A 17,877-nucleotide genomic window follows, 5' to 3' on the forward strand; every position below is an offset into this window, starting at 1 on the left:
CTTAAGGTGTTAACTACTGCACTGCGATTGTTCAGTGGCCACTTTCCCCTTAGTAAGGGTAGAAGAGACTCTTTTAGCTATGGTAAGCAGCTCTTCTAGGAAAAGGACATGGTCTTCCACTGTCTTGGGCTAGAGTTCTCTTGTTTGAGGGTACACTAGAGCACACTATTCTATATAATTTCTCTTCCTCTTGTTTTATTAAAGTTTTTATTGTTTATAAAGGAGATATTTATTTTAATGTTGCTACTCTTCTTAAAATATTTTATATTTTTCCTTTCCTCATTGGGCTATTTTCCCTGTCTACAAGGTATAGCAAAAAGCTTCAGGAAAAGCAAGTTCAGAAATGGGCTTCAAGGTGTGGCAAAAGCAATCATGAATGCCAAAGTGTGACAAAAATCCTCAAAACAAAAGAGTAATAAGTAGTATCCTAAAAAAAATATAATCGCGAAGACGGCGTTGCGTACCCTAGATATAAGATCTTGAACAATAAATGTTTTCTGAATCCATAAAGTCTTCTTAATAACATTTGAAGTATCATAAGTTGCAAACTTTATATATCGTAAACTTGAATAATACTGAAGACGACAAATCATGATTTTGTCATGTGCGAACTTAAAAACACGTGCATGAACTTAAAAATACTGGATAAAAAAAAAAATAAAGTCTTAAACTCCATATCACATAACATTCAATTTACTATCTAATTTCTACTATTAGGCGTTTAACTTCTCAATCCTAAACTCCATTGTCTTGAATTGATTTATCTATTGTGTACCATTTTTAAGGAAATTATTATATAAACTAAAATCTATTTCTCAAAACAGTTTCTGACTACCAAACTTCACAGCCCCTACTAATGGTTGAATGCTAATTGCTCTTCCACCACACTTCTGACTAGGATATTCAAAGTTATCAGATAACATACAAATACAAACCATCACTAAACATCAGTAGAACTTGCAAGACTGTCTTCCATAGACAATATGAACACTGTTGGCCAAGACTACTCTCCCTATTTGTCGAACACGATCTTGTCAATACAATATTCTAAGTCACGGATAAGTTAAAAAAAAAGAAAAAAAAATGCATATGAGAACCAACCACAGGCACATGATAGACTGCAATTACTTACAGGGAGAACAAAATAATTGATTCATTATTATTATTATTATTATTATTATTATTATTATTATTATTATTATTATTATTATTACTTTTTTTTTTTTTTTTTTTTTTACTTACTAGCTGGAAAAGCAGAATGCTATAAACCCAGTGGCTTAAACAGGGGAAATATCCCATTGAGGAAAAGAAACAAGGAAAACTAAAATATCTTAAGAACAGGAACAACAGTAAGATAAATATTTCTTTTTCAGGCTAAACTATAAAAATTTTAACAAAACAAGAGGAAAAGAAATGAGATAGAATAGTGTGCACAAGTGTAACCTCAAGCAAAAGAACTCTAACGCAAGACAGTGAAAGACCATGGTACAGAGGCTAGGGCACTACCCAAGACTAGAAAACAATGGTTTGATTTTGGAGTGTCCTCCTAGAAGGGCTGCTTACCATAGATAAAGAATCTCTTATACCATTACCAGGAGGAAAGTGGTCACTGAACAATTACAGAGTAGTAGTTAACACGTTGGGTGAAGAAAAGTTGTTTGATAACCACAGTTGTATAAGGACAGAGGAGAATCTGTAAAGAATAGGCCAGACTATTCGGTGTATGTGTAGGCAAATGGAAAATGAACCGTAACCAATAAGAAGGATCCAATGTAGTACTTTCTGGCCATCAAAGGACCTCATACCTCTCTAGTGGTAGTGTTTCAAGGGGTGGCTGGTGCCCTGTCCAACCTATGTATGCAAAATTCAAACATTATGAGGTGGAGCATTGGTTAGATAATTGAGAAGTGTGATCCAATTTCCTATTTTAAATTCAACTTGAAATCTGCAAGTTGTTTACATCTCAGATTTTAAACTCTCTTGTGATAAAAAAATGGGAAAAAGAAAATCCTATTTGAGCTTAAATCGATGAGGTCCTCTTCCTTAAACTACATTTTTGAAGAGGGTCCAGACACTGGGTGGGAAAAGCCTGGACAATTGATAGATACTGTAAAAACAACCATTACCTTCGCTAGGCTACTTTCATTCAGACTGGTTTAGAGAAGACTCTGACACTGTACACCAAATACTTAAAGAAGAAAAGCACATGATGCATATCTTGCAAACCCAAACTCGTTTGCGCTGGACTAAAGATATAAGGACCTGTGGTTGGAAGCACAATGACAAATATGTATGCCAGAGAACTTACAGTGGGTAGAAAGCGTTAAGCTAGCTCAAACATTGCTAACTGCATGTAAGGTTTTCATAATGACTTTAAATCCATTTATGGCAATGAAAAATAATTACTGGTAATTCTATGAGCGAACTTAACAGCATAATCGGCATTAAACAATGGACATAGATTCCAAACTTTTTGGGCAACCATTTTGATGCTACACTGAACCATTGCACTGTAATGCCATTGATGAGTTTGTTATTCAAGCACTGGCTATATTGCCATGACCTCGTGAAGTTTCCAGAATTGCACAAAGTTTTAAGAGTAAGAAGGCGAAAGCTACGATCCTGATAACATTCAATGTGAAATTTTCGAAATCTGCGGGCCACTTTTTAAAAAAATCAGTTGCACAACATTATCTTTGTGCTTGAATGTGAGAGAAAACATATAGATCATTGATAAAAATCATAATAGTTCCCATATTTAAGAATAGAGAAGATAGAAAATACCATAATAAAATCTATGGTATTTTCTTATATCTGAAGCTGGTAAAATATTAATAATAGGTATGCTCCCCTACTTCACCTAAACATATGTCATAATCTGTGGTATCAGAAAGAATGTGGGTTTGGGAGGGAAAAGTAGTAGGTAGTAGGTTGGCCATGGCACCAGCCACCCTTTGAGATACTACCACTAGAGAGCTATTGGGTCGTTTGGATCCTTCTTTCTGGTTACGGTTCACTTTCCCTTTGCCTACACATACACCGAATAGTTTGATCTATTCTTTACAGATTCCTCTCTGTCATACATATTATTATTATTATTATTATCATTATTATTATTGTTGTTATTACTATCCAAGCTACAACCCTAGTTGGAAAAGCAAGATGCTATAAGCCCAAAGGCTCCAACAGGGAAAAATAGCACAGTGAGGAAAGGAAATAAGGAAATAAATAAATTAAGAGAACAAATTAACAATAAATCATACTAAAAAAAGTAACAACGTCAAAACAGACATGTCATATATAAACTATTAACAACGTCAAAAACATATATGTCATATATAAACTATAAAAAGACTCATGTCAGCCTGGTCAACATAAAAACATTTGCTCCAATTTTGAACTTTTGAAGTTCTACTGATTCAACTACCCGATTAGGAAGATCATTCCACAACTTGGTAACAGCTGGAGTAAAACTTCTAGAGTACTGCGTAGTATTGAGCCTCAATGATGGAGAAGGCCTGGCTATTAGAATTAACTGCCTGCCTAGTATTACGAACAGGATAGAATTGTCCAGGGAGATCTGAATGTAAAGGATGGTCAGAGTTATGAAAAATCTTATGCAACATGCATAATGAACTAATTGAACAACGGTGCCAGAGATTAATGTATAGATCAGGAATAAGAAATTTAATAGATCATAAGTTTCTGTCCAACAAATTAAGATGAGAATCAGCACCTGAAGACCAGACAGGAGAATAATACTCAAAACAAGGTAGAATGAAAGAATTAAAACACTTCTTCAGAATAGATTGATCACCGAAAATCTTGAAAGACTTTCTCAATAAGCCAATTTTTTGTGCAATTGAAGAAGACACAGACCTTATATGTTTCTCAAAAGTAAATTTGCTGTCGAGAATAACACCTAAAATTTTGAAAGAGTCATACAAATTTAAAGAAACATTATCAACACTGAGATTACCAACCATTTTTACTTCTCACAAGGGGTTAACCACTGCACTGTAATTGTTCGGTGGCTACTTTCCTGTTTGTAAGGGTGGAAGAGACTCTACCCGTGGTAAGCAGCTCTTCTTGGAGAAGGACACTCCAAAATCAAACCATTGTTCTCTAGTCTTGGGAAGTGCTATAGCCTCTGTACCATGGTCTCCCACTGGCTTGGGCACACTATTCTATCTTGTTTCTCTTGCTCTTGTTTTGGTAAAGTTTTATAGATTATATAGGAAATATTTATTATAATGTTACTGTTCTTAAAATATTTTATTTTTGCTTATTCCCTTTCCTCACTGGGCTATTTTCCCTGTTGGGACCCCAGGGCTTGAAGCATCCTGCTTTTCCAACTAGGGTTATAGCTTAGCAACTAGTAATAATGAAGATGAAGTGCTAATTTCAGTATTATCAAAGTATGGAAAAATACAAGGAATACGACGTAACAGGTATGTTGAAGGGCCATTAAAAGGTTACTTGTCAGGAGTACGGACAGCGAAAATGAGATTTAAAGAAAACGTTCCCTCATCTATCACAGTAATGGGGTACACACTAACTGTGTTGTATAATGGACAGCAACGAACATGTTTTAGGTGCAAAGAGGTTGGGCATGAGGTGAAAGATTGTCCATTAGAAAGTACGAGACCTAGGTTTAACAAGGAAGATTTCCCTAACATGGTTCCTGACCAGAAGAGGAATTCAATGAAAACAAAAACAAAGAACAGTGAGACTACGGCAACGGTATCTGGCAAAGACGACACTTTGGATAAAGAAACTATTATTCAGTCTGAGGCAGTTCTGGAAGAAGAGAATGTCGAAACAGAAAAAAATTTTGATTACTTAAGGAAAGAACCTCTCGAGAGAGGATCAGAAAATGAAGATGATGGAAACTGCTCGGCTGAAATTGACCAGGAAATAATTGATGAACCCCAGGAACATGGATTATCACAGGAAATAGGAACCAGTGAAATGAAAACTACAACAATCAAGGCGGAAGTTCACCAGGTAACGATGGAAAGTGACGAATTGACAGAAAATGAAGATATGGTTAGTGGAAACAAACTTAGCCACCATGAAGACACGAGCGTGTGGCCCAGAGAATTGATTCCCCAGGAGGAGCATCGTGGTATCACCGACAAAGGAACAGGAAACTGGTATACGGACCAAGATGGAGCCAATAAGCTGAAGATAACTTTAAAAAAGGACCAGACCCAGAGCATGGATGTGGATCATAGGAGTTCAACATTGGATAACGAAACAGAAAAATGTCCAAAGAAGCATAAACCATGTTAATTTTAGTGTATAAAAAAATTTATCTTTAATTTCTATCAAATTCATTTCATCCACATTAAATATAGCGACAGTTAATGCCAATAGACTTAATTGTATAAATAAGGAAATCAAATAAATAAGTTTAATTTTTTTATACAAACTAGATATAATTTTTATTCAAGAACACAATATAAAAACTGAAGGGAAACTAGAGTACATAGAAACATTTTGTAAGATATTGATAAATTATACACAGTATCATAAAGGGGGATTTGCTATCTTTATACGAAAATCATCAAATGTGGATGTCCTGAATGTAGAAAATAATATAAATGGTCATTTATTGAGTGTTAATTGTGTTTGTTCAAATGTTCACATTCAGCTACTGAATGTCTATGCCCCTGCTGGAAGTAGCAAAAAGAAAGAAAGAGAACAGCTCTTTTGTAAAGATATTATGTATTTCTTGCGAAATAATATAAGTAACATTATATTGGGTGGAGATTGGAACTCCATTACTAGTATGAGGGATTGTTCAAATTCAGATAGTTACCTTTTATCTAAATCTCTTGTGTGCCTTAAAGATAATTTGAAATTGAAAGACGCTTTGTTTCTCCTAAACCATCATGTAGAGTATACATATATTAGGGAAAACTATGGCTCAAGGTTAGATAGATTTTATGTAAGAGATTTGCAAAATCACGTAAGTGATATTCGAAATATACCTGTAAGCTGGTCTGACCATTCCATAATCAAACTAACAATAAAATTGGAGAATGTTATGTCATTAGGTAAAGGATATTGGAAACTCAATTGTAATATTTTGAATGACGATTTAGTTAAAGAAAATTTCATGATTGCTTGGTCTGAGATTAGAAATAAGAAAGGCAAATTTGAAAATATTAAATGTTGGTGGGACTTTGCAAAAGAACAACTAAAATCCTTTTTTGTAAGTTGTTCAAAGCAAATTAATCGGGAGAGATACGGACTACTTAATTTACTGAATTGTCAGTTGAAAGAGGAAATTGGGAAATCGCCCTTGAATGCTGAGAAAATGTCATTAGTGAATTCATTAAAATTAAGAATAAATAGTATTCAAGATGAAATATGTGAAGGGATAAAAATAAGAGCCAAAGTTGATGATAAATTAAAAGGAGAACAAGTGTCAGCCTATCTACTAGGGAAGGGAAAAAATACTAAAACCTTTCTGAATAAGATTAGGAGAGAAGATGGTAGCGAAATTGTTAATCCCGATGCAATTATTTTGTATGTAAGAGACTATTTTGAAAACCTCTTTAAAAAAGAAAAATGTAATAAACATAGTCAACAGATGTTTCTCAATTTAATCAATAATGGTATAGACAAAAATGAAAATTATATATTAACAGCAGATGTGACAGAGTCTGAAGTAATTGCAGCCATTCCTGGAATGAAAAATGGGAAAAGTCCAGGAATAGACGGTCTCCCCGTAGAATTTTATTAGACATTTTGGAAAGATATCAAGCAAGATTTTGTAAGCCTAATGCAATTTGTGTTTAAGAATAAGACCGCTGTAAAACTAAATAAAGGAATCATTACTCTCACGCCGAAAGGAGGAGACTTAGATCATATTATTAATTGGAGACCAATAACAATGGTAAATGTAGATTTTAAAGTCATAGCTAAAATAATAACTAACAGATTTAAAAATGTATTAAATTTAATTATATCCTCTGAACAGTTCAGCTGTCTTGAAAATAGGTCAATAATCAATTTAAACGTCTTAATGAGGGATATTATGGTTTACACAAATGAAAATAACAAGCAGGCAGCTTTGATAAACTTAGACTGGTCAAGAGCTTTTGATCGTGTAGATCATGAACTCTTACTTGCAATATTAGAGAAATTTGGTTTCGACAGTAGTTTTATCCAGTTGATACAAATGTTATATGAAGATGCTGAAAGTGTTATAAGCATAAACAGAAACCTCTCTGATCCATTTTTCATCAGGAAATCTGTAAGGCAGGGATGTCCATTATCCATGATGTTATTTATTGTGTACCAATAACCTTTCTACAGAATGATAAAAAGACAGCTTTCAGAGTCTTCCTTAAAATTACCAAATCAACTGAATGTGTCCGTTTTTGGTTATGCTGATGATTCTGTTATTATTGTAGCTCGTGACGAAGGTCTTTTAGAATGTATAAATGTAATCAACGAATATGAAAAAGCGTCTGGTGCCATTTTGAATAAAAGCAAGACTTCCATTTTAGGTGTAGGATGTTGGAAAAACCGAACGGTATGGCCAATTAATGGCTACCAGTTTCTTCAGGATTCATGCAAAGTATTAGGAGTTTACCATTCTAATAATTATCAGAAAAGTGTTGAGTTGAACTGGTCTTCTTTGGAAGATAAGATTACCAAGATGGTTGGTATTTTTCAGAATAGGAGACTGACAATATTTCAAAAGTCTATTGTAATTAATTGTAAGATTTTAGCAAAAAAATGGTATATATCACATGTTTATCCAATACCAAATACATGTGCTCAAAGAATTCAGAGATGTTTGTATAAATATATGTGGAATAGCAGTTATGAACCAATTACAAGAAAAACTATGTTTTTAGAAAAATTAAAAGGGGGAGTTGGAATATTTAATATTTTGTGCAAATCAAAAGCCATAATGTTCCATACATTTCTGAGAAATTGTATAAATAGATGTTTTGGTTATGAAATGCGGTATTTTTTTCTGTAAAATTCGGGCAACTTTTCTAATTGAAACCAAAATTGAATATAAAGATTGCACAATTTTTATCCCTGTATATTATAGCATGATGATTGATATTCATAGAAAAGTCTATCGCTTAAAGAATTATCCAAATGTGTCAAATAAAGAAACTTATTGGTTGCTTATGAATTGTGAAGATTACAAACCCAAGATAGAGCTACTGTATCCCCTTTTTAATTGGACTTTGATTTGGAAACATGTAAACAACAAGTATATTGATAAGAATAGCAGGGAAATACTTTATAGGTATACTCATGAAATACTAAATACAAATGACAGGTTGTACATCATGAATTTAACAAATGTGAATAAATGTCTATTTTGTGGTGCTGTAGAAAATAACATGCATTTTTTTTATTTCTGTCCATCACTAAAGCAAATAATATACTGGTTTAAGACACTTTTAAAAAATTGTTGTAAGATCAAGACAAACAGTTTGCTTAAGATTTTGAAATTAGACTTTGAAACTGTGTCAAATAAGGATGAAAATACTGCAATGGTTCTGATATCGGATTTTTTTTAGCAGGAGTGTGGTATGGGCGATCTATAGGACTGTTAAAGGATGACCCAAATTTACTTATATTCATAAGAAATAGAATGTTAAAAACAAAAAATTTAATAAGGGATACTTTAATAAAAAATTAAATAAGATATTTACAAAAGAGTACATTTATGATAATTACTTAAATATTTAATATTATTATAAGTTAAGAACGTTCGTACAATAAAATTTATTGCATATATATTTATTAATTGATTTAATTTATATTGAGCTGATTTATAACTATGTAAAACAATGTCGTTCATATTAGTATTTTGTAAAGAATAATTACGTATATAATGTAAATTGCTAAGACGTAATTGTATTTTTACAATAAAAGATAAAAGAAAAAATCCCAAGAATACAATTTGACTCAGAACAACAATTTTATGATAATATTTAGTCTACCAAAGTTAAAGACTATTTAGAGCATATTTTCCCTTACAGTGTAGAGATATATTAGGTCACGGCTATCATTGCGAAAACAATAAAATCTAATCGGCTAAAAAAAAAAAGTAATGATAATAATAAAAAGAGGGACCACCGTCATGTTTATTACCCACTGGAAATTACTGAAGAGATATACAGAGCAAAATACAGACATTTACGAGTTTGTACATAGTCTTTAATGGCCTAACTGAGACCTTTGATATAGTACCTTGAGTCTTTCATGGAGGATATTTGCAAAATTTTCAAAATCTTCAGCATTTTCATTTTAACTTGGAAGAAAATGTCTATTCATCGCCTGGCAATCTCATCTTTCCCTGCAAAGCAAGGTGATGCTCTGCTCCATTGCCTTCACATTTTTTTTTTTTTATTATGGACTTTATTTCAAGATGGTAGCCTATTCAACATTAGCCAGTTACCCACCATACAAAACATCTGCATACCAACTGGTCGATCCGTAATATTTATGCCCAGACTCTGGAGTCAATGAAACACATGTTAAATACCACATCTTGAATTATGAAATACGGGGCTTATAGATTAGATAAGATAAAATAGAATTTAGATTACAACAAACTACACCAAAACATTATGTTCCCGTCTTCACTGTTAATGATACAAAACTGTGAATGGTCTAATTTTTCAAATATCTGTGTAGAATGTTTCTTTCACAGCTGAAATCAAAGAAGACGTGCCAGAGCAGATAAAGACGGCTTCCTTAGTTTTTGGAAGGCTGAGGTCCGGGGTTTTTCAGAAATGCCTAAAGAATAGCTACTAAAATCCAAGTATTTGAAGCAATGCATTTTTTCTACTCTCCTCTATGATGCAGATTCTATATTGATGCTATTCTAGGTAACTGAACATTTTCATATTTCTTGTTTGGAGAAAATTATGGGCCCAAGCTGGAAAGACTGGCTTCCACCAAGATCCAGGAACGAACAGAATGGAAATGCATAGAAGATATGCTCACATAACGCCAACTACGCTGACTTGGTCACTTTATCCATATGCCTGAAGAATGGCTCCCCCCAAAAATGTTTCCATGGATAACTACTGTAGATAAGAGCCATTGACGACCTGACGGCCACAAGAAGAGATCCACATTCCTCTAAAACTGGCTGTCATGGTATTCATTCTTAATGTTGAATACCTAAAGAAAAAAAAAAACGTTCTTTCTTAGGGAAGCTAATTACTTTTTACTTAATAAATATTTCAATAAATCAAATTTCAACCAATTGAGAAATCTGATAGGATATAAAGATATTAACACTTATTAAATAATTTTTAAAATAAAGTTTCATGCATACTACCGTAAAAACTTCAGCATATGATACAAGTCGAACAAATTCACCCAAATAAAAAACTGAGATTTGTCCATATGAAGTTTACACGAAATTGGTCACGAATTAGGAGCTCAAAGATTTTTTTATCATGTATCAATTGAGTCAAAAATCTCAGAGGTGACAGATTTTCTTTAGAAATAAAATTTCTAAATATTCCTTGGTTTTAAGGATTTACAAGCAACAATTTTTTTTCTATGACAAAACTTCTTTTGGGTAATTTCAATAAAATAATTCAAGTAGAATGTCGAAGAGTAGGTTTCAATCCAGTAGAGTTCCTCAAGAGTTATTTATAAAGATAAAAGACTTGGACTTTACGTTTGTTTATTGTAATTACTCTTTGACATTGCTACAAAGAAATTCGATTGGAAAAACTCTGCCCATCTCTAGGTACGTAACAGTCTCCAAGGGGTAACACAAAAAACAAAACTGGTATGCACCTAGCCTAGAAGAGCATAGGTGAAGCGAGGGGATTTTCCCATTTCTACAAATCAGCTTTCAGCTTAAAAGAACAGACCTTGAACCTGATTTAAAAGAACAGACCTTGAACCTGATTTAAAAGAACAGACATTTAAAGCTGATTCGAAGTTGATAACTATCTTATTCCTTGCCGAGCACACTTCCTTCGGATATGATGACAATGCTGATTCTTCCTAATTTTTGTTAACTACAATCTTTCCATCTTTTGCCAACTACACATTTCTTATTAGTGAACTTCTGTACTTCAGCTTTATCCCAGAAATATTACCAAAATTTCATAGTTATCTTTAAACTGGTAGGTTTATGAGGCAATAACTAAAGAGACAGCTCTAGTCCTCACTGTCTTCAACACTAAACCTATAAATCTCCCTTTATGAAAATTAGGATAATAAGAAATTAGACCTAATTTAAATCGTGGTACAAAACATTAACTACATGAAATATACTGCACATAAATTATATTTACACCGAAAAGTGTTACAATTGAGCAACAATTGAGTAACAATTGTGCAGCTTAAAATGGTGGTAAGATTCAAATCAACAATAATAGTTGAGTAATACTATGAAGGAAAATGTTAACATTAATAAAAAAGAAGAATTAAAAGTAAAAATATTTTCAAACTAAAATCTAAATATCTTATATCTGAAAGTCTATCATCCCAATCCAAGTTATGAACACGGCAAAGGATAATAACTATGCTTGAGATTTCTGCAAACTATGGCCAAAGTGAATAGTTTTTTATAACTCCGGAGTTACCAAAGTTATAAATTTCCTAATTATAGATTGTAGAACAATACGGAATACCATACCCAAAACAGATACTAGTTACCTTTACCAGGTTACATTTTGATAGTGGTGTGCAGTCATTTATTCATGTTTGTTCGTTTGTGATTCGCATACCTCAAAAACTATTTGACCGAATCTCATGAAATTTGGAGGGGTGACTGACAATGATTCATGGACAATTCGGTTAGATCTTTGGAGTGATTGGATCAAAGGGCAAAGTAGCGAAAATGTCTAAAAAATAATTTTGCTATACCATAGTCGTTTTTTATGAATTTTCGTCAATTGAATGAAACGTGTGAAAATATCAATAATTCAATTACCTATCTTATGATTGGGAGTGATTGGGTCAATGGTCAAGGACAAGGTCACAAAAAGGTCATAATATATTTTTTTGCTATATCATGGTCAATTTTTTATCCGATTTGTATGAAACTACTGCAACATGTGCATAATTCAATTGCCTATCTTGCGATGTACAACATAATCAAGGTCAATGCCACAAAAATGTTCCACACGTCTTTGTGCTATATACTGATCCATTTCTATACGATTTGCATGAACCTAGTGCTAAAATGTTAAAAATTTAATTGCATATCTTGTGATATACACAATGATTTAGTGCCGTCATTACCCTCGTTAGCATTTGGAGTTCAAATGTCAGCAGGGCCAATGAACTTACAAAAAGTGCAGGTTTCGTTATTATGTGGCCATTGCTATCTAATAGGTTTGTATAACCATGGTAATAAATATGGCATTAGCGAACGTATGCACTCTACCGAGTGTGTTCTAGTTTTACGATGAAATAGAATTTACGATTTTTTCTAACAAAAGTTTCTTATTATTCAAATTTGTCAATTAAAATTTTTACCTAATAAAAGCTTATGAAGTTCAAGTATTAATATCAAATGGGCATTATGTGAAGATCATTTAATATTCTTGTAACTTAACCTGACAAAAAAAAACTTGTATCAAGTCACAAACTTTGGAAATTAACATTTAATCATTATAACTCATAAATAATATAAGTCTATTTTTGAAAACGTTTACGCTTATACAGCTATATGCAAGGTCTATTCTATAGACCTTGTTTATACCTGGGCTATGAGCACCTAATATATAATTGTATACGCTTCCTTTTACATAAATTCAGATAGACATTGTTTTCGTCCTAAGGCCAGACTATAATAATATTGTTTTATTATTATCAAGATTTCACTTTTGATACTTACTTGGTGCCATATAAATACCCGTATTTCTCCTGTCTACTTGAATAACTACTATAATTTATAAAACATAATTATTCAATTGTAAAGAAACCACATCATTAGCTTGAAACTCTTTCACGTAAAGGAATTTCCCTTTGACGACAAAATCATGTCAAATGTTAAGATTAAACGTGGTTTTTAATAATTTTAGATGATTACCCTTTCAACGTAACATTCAATCTTTTAATCACGGTACCTTCTCAGTCTCCATACGCATGATTAAATTGTTAAATATTCACAAATATCTTTTGAATTAGGCTTAATTTAGCTTTAATTGTCAATTCAACTATAGAAAGTTCTATATATCTACAATCTCAGTGGGATTTACTAAATGAACTATTTTCTGCATTACTGAACACCTCAATAAATATTACTTTTGAATTCAACTGATAAAATTGTTTGAATTACAATCATTTCAAACTAGCCTCATCCTTACTACCAATATCCTCAGAATAACACTCATATTTTAAAGACTCTTTTCAATCTGCAAAAAGACTCAACCTTCTCAGCATTTTTACCTAAATCCATTGAAAATGATAAAAATCAGCATTTATATCGGATATTATAGCTTGAAATTGCCTTTTAGTTTGAGATTACCTAAAAAAAAACATTATCAATACTATCAAAGTCCTCTAAAGTAACAGCAAGTTTTGAACATTCATACGTCAGCAGTGCCTTGAAACACTGAAATATGCCCTTATAACAATGATAACATAGCTAGAAGAATATAGCAAAATATATTGTTTTCATGCATTCACTGAACAAATTAGAGAATGTCGTTTGCTTGATAGTCATACCAACTAGCCATTAACCAACTTTGATATATCGATGCATAAACTACTGTACATATCAAGATATTTCCTATTATCAAATGTGACTATGCAATTATTTTAGTCTCTAATATCCTACCCCTTTTGAATTCAGTCTTGGCCTAACAATTGTGTCCAAGTACCACTTACTATGGAAATATAACAGTAATGTACGACATAGAAACTATAAAGAAACTAGGTCTAAACTTTTAAATGTTTGGCTATTTGCAATAAATTCTGAATTAAGGCTACAAGAAGCACATTTCTAATGCCATATTACTACTATAATAGAATCTCGTTTGACTATAATCTATGAGAAAAAAAATATTCGACGCATTATAATTTTGCCAAGAAAAGGACTTGCTTAACGTAGGGAATGTCACGTAGGCTCTATATCACAAAAATATCCAAACTACCACAAAGAGAATGATGTGGAAAAAAATAAGTATGTTCTATTTCTCTAAATATAAAGTTACATGCTTTAAATAACTCCAGGAAAACTAATGTCAATTTTAATCATTAGCCCTTATCAATCTACTTTACTTTGAGCTACGATGCTTTATAAAAGAGTTTACTGAATTGTTACTTTCACTAAAATGGAAGAATTTGCGAAGGGTATGTTTCCACCACTGTCGTCGTTTATTTATTTGTTTGTGAGTAACTTTTCACAAACAAATACTGTACCGATTTTGACCAAACTTGATGGACGTATTGTGTATGACTCAAAAATTAATCTGTAATATTCTGGATCAAGTACACCAATCTACAAGTACGCAGCATTAGTTTGAAAATAATTGCAATAGTAAGTAAAGGGCTAATATTTTGTTAGTTTATTTATTTGCTAGTGAACAACATTACGCAACACCCACTGAGCTACTTTCAATCAAAGTCTAGAGAAAATATATGGGTAGATCTTGATTTCAATGAAACTTGGTGGCCATGTGAGGTATGGCCCGAGGACAAATCCCTTCGAATTAGGCGAAAATATATTGAAATAAAAGTACGCAGTAGAGTTAAGTGGAAAACAAGACTGCTGTGAAAGCCTACTATCTACTGAAAGCCCCTTGAGTTTATCATGTAAACATGGCCTAGACTAGAGTATAAGCACTGAACAATGAATTACCTAAATCCACACTCTAGGACGAAGAAGTTTATGTGAATATCTATACTGAAACGGTATTTTTGCCTTGTTGCCAACATCCTAAATTGAGAGAAAACAATAATGGTACGGATAACCTTATAATGCTTTACGTAATAGTGTATGCTGGATCCTACTGAACTAGGCTTAATATTTAAGTATTCAAAGTAATTCTTAATTTGAGATGAAAATTAAGTAATTCTGAAATCTAATAATTTTGCGTCATTAAGTAAAGTTTTGACCTTTATGAAATAATACCTGCACGATAAAAACAGTTTAAACCCAAAAAAAAGTCTTATCAATATTAAGGAGAATTATTATCTTAATTTCCCTAAGTTTGCTACAGTTAAGACCCAAATCGCTCTTTGAATTCCTAAGAACTAACTACGAGAAGAAGGGGAGGAGCTAGTAAACGATGGGTTAAAGGAGCTACTCATAAGCTTTCGCCAATTTCTTTGAAACGAGTTTTTTTCTCTGAAAGGAAATGAGGTGAGAGGTTTGCGAATATGCTGGGATTTGTGGTATATATACACAGTAAGTGATTTTTTTTGGCATAGACAGAATATACTGCAAGATTTCCTATTTATTGTATAACCTTATGAACCATTCTATAAAATGATAAAAATGCAGTTTTCAGGGTTTCCCTTAAAATTACCAATCAACTGAACGTGTATGTTTTGGGTTACGCTGATGATTCTGTTATTAATGTAACTCGTGACGGATGACTAATAGTATGTATAAATGTAATAAAAAAAAATGATAAGAACAGTATGGCCAATTAATGGTTGCCAGTTTCTTTATGATTCATGCTAAGTATTAGGAGTCTACCATAATGGTAGCTAACAGAAAACTATTGAGTTACTCTGTTCTACTTTGGTATTTCTCAAAATAGGAGATTTATAATATTTCCAAAAGTCTATTGTGATAAATTAAAAGATTTTACCAAAAACATGGTATGTATTATATGTTTGTCCAATAACAAATGAACCAATTGCAAGAAAAACTGTTTTTAGATAAATAAAAAGTGAATTGTTGGAATATTTAATATCCAGTGCAAATCAAAAGCCATAATGCTCCATATATTTCTGAAAAAATTGTATACATATTTAATTTGGTTATGAAATGCTTGATTTCTTTTTGTTTTGTAAAATTCGGGGACTTTCTAATTGAAACCGAAATTTGGGATAAAGATTGCACTATTTTTATTCCGACATATTGTAACATGGTGATTGGCATTCATAAAAAAGATATCACTTTAAGAATTATTGAAATGTGTCATATAAAGAAAGTTTTTGATTGCTTAAGAGTTGTGAAGATTATAAACCTAAGATCAAGCTACATTATCCCATTTTCACTGGGACTATGATTTGCAAGCGTGTAAACAATAAGTATACCGATAAGAGCAACAGGAAAATATTTTGTAGGTACATACATAAAATACTGAATATAAATGACAGGTTGTACATCATAAATATAACAAATTAGAATCGATGTGTTTTTAGCGGGGATATAGAAAATAACATTAATTTTATTTATTTTTTTCCATCACTGAAGCCAATATTACCATGGTTTGAGTTACTTTCGAAAGTTTTTTTTATAAGATCAAGAGAAACAGTTTGCTAAAAATTCTAAAATCAGACTTCAAACCTGGGTCTTTTACAGAAGAAAATATTGTAATCGGATTTTTTTGGCAAAAGTGGGGTCTGGCTGATTTATGGTACTGTTAATAGATGACCAAAATTTGGTTATAGCTATAAGAAATAAAAAGTCGAAAAAATTTTAATGTCATACTTTCAACAAGAAATTAAATAACGGATTTTGAGCGAAGCGAAAAATCTATTTTCGGGTGAGATCGCCTTGTCGTCCTGATGGAAGTTCCTAAAGTAGCTTCCAAAGGGATATATGTTACTACAGTGATATTCCCAGAGAATTAAAACTTCAGGTCCCAGAATTCTAACTCCTGGAGCAAATATCCTTAAAATATCTCTCAAGGATATCGCATAATATCAGAGGACGTATTCTTGACACACCACATAGCAATCTGCACCCCTAATAGCGTTTACGCTTCGAGAAGGACGTGGCAGAATAGAAGGTTATCCCCGTTCTCATACTACTATTGACCACCACCACAGCGCCATTCCCAAGATGGCGGACATTCCTTGTAGCATTGAGCATGGTGCTACAGATACAGTGCCTCAGGGAGGGAAACTGTAAAGATCTTTTCTTTTAGAAAAGAAGGTTGGGTCCATCAGGACGACATGGCGATCTCACCCAAAAATAGATTTTTCGCTTCGCTCAAAATCCGTTATTTGTGCTCAAGCCATGTCGTCCTGATGGAAGCATACCAGAGTATCAGTGTATATGTGGATTTTCATCAGTGCCTTAACCTTGGGACAACCATTCTATGATCATTTGGACCAATCGAGAGGAATGACGTTACCGTTATCCGTCATTATCACTAATCATACACGATGTTAGTGGTTCCTGCCCCCTACAGGGAAGAGTCATTCTAGACAGTAGAAAAAGGGGGTCTCAAGGTTATGTTATAACTTGATTTATTTATATTTGTTTTCGCTTGAGATGCGCGGATCAACCAATAGATGGCGGCGTAGGTTGGATCAGGAAGTGTGATGTTTTTGTATTTATATTCCTAGGTTTTCTAAGTGTAAAGTTCTGTTGTTTTGATCCTTTGAAAAGTTTACTTGGCTACTTAGTTTCGTACGTACCAGTGTGTCACCTGTAATTGTAGTGACAAGTGGTGGTTTGTACTAACTAATATTACGAAAGGGGCAAAGTTATAATAATATGGGTGAAGTATTGATTCTCTTGTATTTTTTCTTCTATGTACGTGACTTAGCCTTCTGAAGTGTTTACTTTGTATTAAGTAAGTACGAGGTATTTGAGTATTTTTACGTTAATGAATTTATCATCATATGTATTTCTTTGTGTAAAGTGTGTTAATACTCGGTTTATTACATAACTGTCCCGTGATATCTCTACTGTGTATATTTATTGTGTTTAGGTAATAGTAA

Source organism: Palaemon carinicauda, chromosome 3 (assembly GCF_036898095.1).
Source record: "Palaemon carinicauda isolate YSFRI2023 chromosome 3, ASM3689809v2, whole genome shotgun sequence".
Classification (NCBI taxonomy): domain Eukaryota; kingdom Metazoa; phylum Arthropoda; class Malacostraca; order Decapoda; family Palaemonidae; genus Palaemon; species Palaemon carinicauda.